The sequence below is a fragment of the Rhincodon typus genome, chromosome 2, assembly GCF_021869965.1.
Source record: "Rhincodon typus isolate 14 chromosome 2, sRhiTyp1.1, whole genome shotgun sequence".
Classification (NCBI taxonomy): domain Eukaryota; kingdom Metazoa; phylum Chordata; class Chondrichthyes; order Orectolobiformes; family Rhincodontidae; genus Rhincodon; species Rhincodon typus.
In genome coordinates, this window is record NC_063333.1 from 55,874,220 (window position 1) to 55,877,036 (window position 2,817).

Consider the following 2,817-nt stretch of genomic DNA (forward strand, 5'->3'; position numbering starts at 1 on the left):
GAAGGGTCCAGGCCTGAAACGTCAGCCTTCCTGCTCCTATGATGCTGCTTGGCCTGCTGTGTTCATCCAGCTCTACACCTTGTTATCTCAGAACTGTGGATGCTGTAAGTCAGGAACAAAAACAAAGTTGCTGGAAAAGCTCAGCAGGTCTGGCAGCATCTGTGAAGGAAAAAACAGAGTTAACGTTTCGGGTCTGGTGACCCTTCCTCTGTGTTCTGTACTCTGAATATATTTCTGCAGTTTTTCTGAAATTAATTGCAGTATTCAACATGAAGTTTGTACGACTATTGTGTTGAAGCAATAATTCTCCACTTTTGAATTCCAGTACAATAGATGCTGCCAGACCTGCTGAGCTTTCCCTGCAACCTTGTTTTTGTTATCTTCTTGAGCTTACATGGTTGTTATGGACCAGACCAGAAACCCTCAAAATATATTAGAAAAGTAGCCTGGACTCTAACGTTTTCTTAGTTTAAATGTAACTGTCAGGCACTGTGTTCCAGATACAATTTGATGGGTCAAACTCCTCAACATTAAGCTAGCAACCTAGGAGGTCAATCCCCAGCATTTTGCTGTAATTGAGAGAGGAAATAATAGCTTTCACTTTTTCAAGACCCCAACAGCAACTGCCGAAAGCTAAAATCCCTGCTTCTATGGGTGGGAGCATGACTACACCCATTTAGGCTGCTTTAAAAAACACCGAAGGCTTCACGAGTTGTTTACCTTCTCATAGTTTGCTTGCCATATATCCCCTTATCTCTCTCTCTAAGAGAAACCAGGACAAAACACACCTCTTAATGCCACAGCATCATCACACGGTTGATACGTGATATAACCAAGGCATTTAAAATTATTAGGCAAATTAATAAAGTAAGCAAGGGAGAAAATAATTCTTCTGGTGGGTGAATCCTGAACATGCAGCAATAACATTAAACTTAAAAGTGTAAATACACTTCCAGAATAAGGAAATGTTAGGAAGTCATGACATAAGGGCACTAGAAACCTGTAACTCTCTCCTTCCAACTAGGATAAGTGAATTGAAAACTTCAAAGCTGAGACTACTGGTATTAAGGGATACAGAACCAAGACAAAGTCAACAAAGTCAAAAGTCAGCTCATTCATGATCTAATTGAATGATAGGAGATACTTAAGGAACTTAATGTCCTACTCCCCTCCTGTTCCATTTCTTTATTCATCCTGGGATGTAGGCTTTGCTGGCTGGACCAGCATTTATTGCCCATCCTTAGAATATCCTTGGTTCAGTTATTCCTATGCTTATGTTCCTAGGTAGGAACAAGATCAATTCACTTTCCAATGTTATCTTTCAAAGTTGTTTGTTTATAGTTTTGGCCATCACACTCTTGGGATATCAAAGGCCATGGAGACACTATAGAGATGATTAGCAGGATGATACCAGAGATGAGGGACTTCAGTTATATGGAGTAGTTTGAAAAGTTGAGATGGTTCTCCTCATAGCAAAGAAAGGAAGGGGAGACTTAATGAGGGAATTGAAAATTATGAAGGATTTTAATCAAGCGAGATAAACTGTTTGCACTGACAAAAGTCAGTAGCCAGAGATTATATGCATAAAGTAATTGATATAAATACTAGAAGGAAAATGAGGAGAAATGCCTTCAGAGAGTAAGTTAAGACCTGAAATGCACGTCCTGAAAGGGTGATGGAAGTAGTTTTCACAGGAATTTTCAAACAGCAATTGGACATGTACTTGAAAATGACTAAATTGCAGGAAGTGTGAAATGAAACAGGTCAACTCTTTCCAAAAGAACTAGTTGCTACTCTTTATTTTGTCATGCAATGTGAGCATCACCATCTAGGCCCCTAACTGTTGCCCATCTTGAATTACCATTGAAAAAGTAATGATGACCTGCCTTGTTGAACAGCTAAAGTCAATGTAGATACATTCACAAGTTTGCCAGAACTTTGTGACAGTGAAGGAACAATGCTACGTATTCAAATCAGCATTGTGTATGATGTGGAGGGAAACTTGCAGACGATGGTATTCTCATGTGCCTGCTGCCCTTGTCCTTCAATGTATTGGATGTTGAAGGCAGTTTGCAAGGTGCTGTTGAAGAAGGGTTTGCTCCTTTACTGCTATAAGAATGTGTGGACTGAATATCAAATGCACTGTCAGATTTGTTTTGTGCCAGGGAGGTTATTTAAAATAGGTAGGGTACTCAATCCACCACTGTGTGGATTGAAACAAAAAGCAATTTTCCCAACAGAGATGGTAAGAACTCCTGATGCTAGAGTCAGAGATAACACAGTGTGGAGCTGGAGGAACACAGCAGGCCAGGCAGCATCAGGGGTGCAGGAAAGTTGATGTTTCCAGTTGGGACCCTTCTACAGAGATTGGGTGGGGGAGGGTGGTGGAAGGAAGCTGAGAAATAAATAGAGGGAAGGGGTGAGGCTGGGGAAGGTAGGTGGGATGGTGATAGGTGAGTGCATGTAGGTAGTGGCGGTGATTGGTCAGTGAGGTGGAGGAGCGGATAGGTGGGAGAAAAGATGGACAGGTTGTGTCAGGTCAAGGAGGCAGGGATGAGAGGGAGGATTGGTTATGGGATGAGGCCGGGGATGGGGAGATTTTGAAGCTAGTAAAGTGCACATTGAGACCATTGGGTTGTAGGCTCCCAAGGCGGAATATGAGTTTCCGGGTGGCATCATTGTGACACTGGAGAAGGCCCAGGATGGACATGTCGCCCAGGGAGTGGAAGGGGGAATTGAAATGGTTTGCAAATGGAAGGTATTGTTATCACAACAGACAACAGGTGCTCTACAAAACAGTCTCCGAGCCTCCGCTTG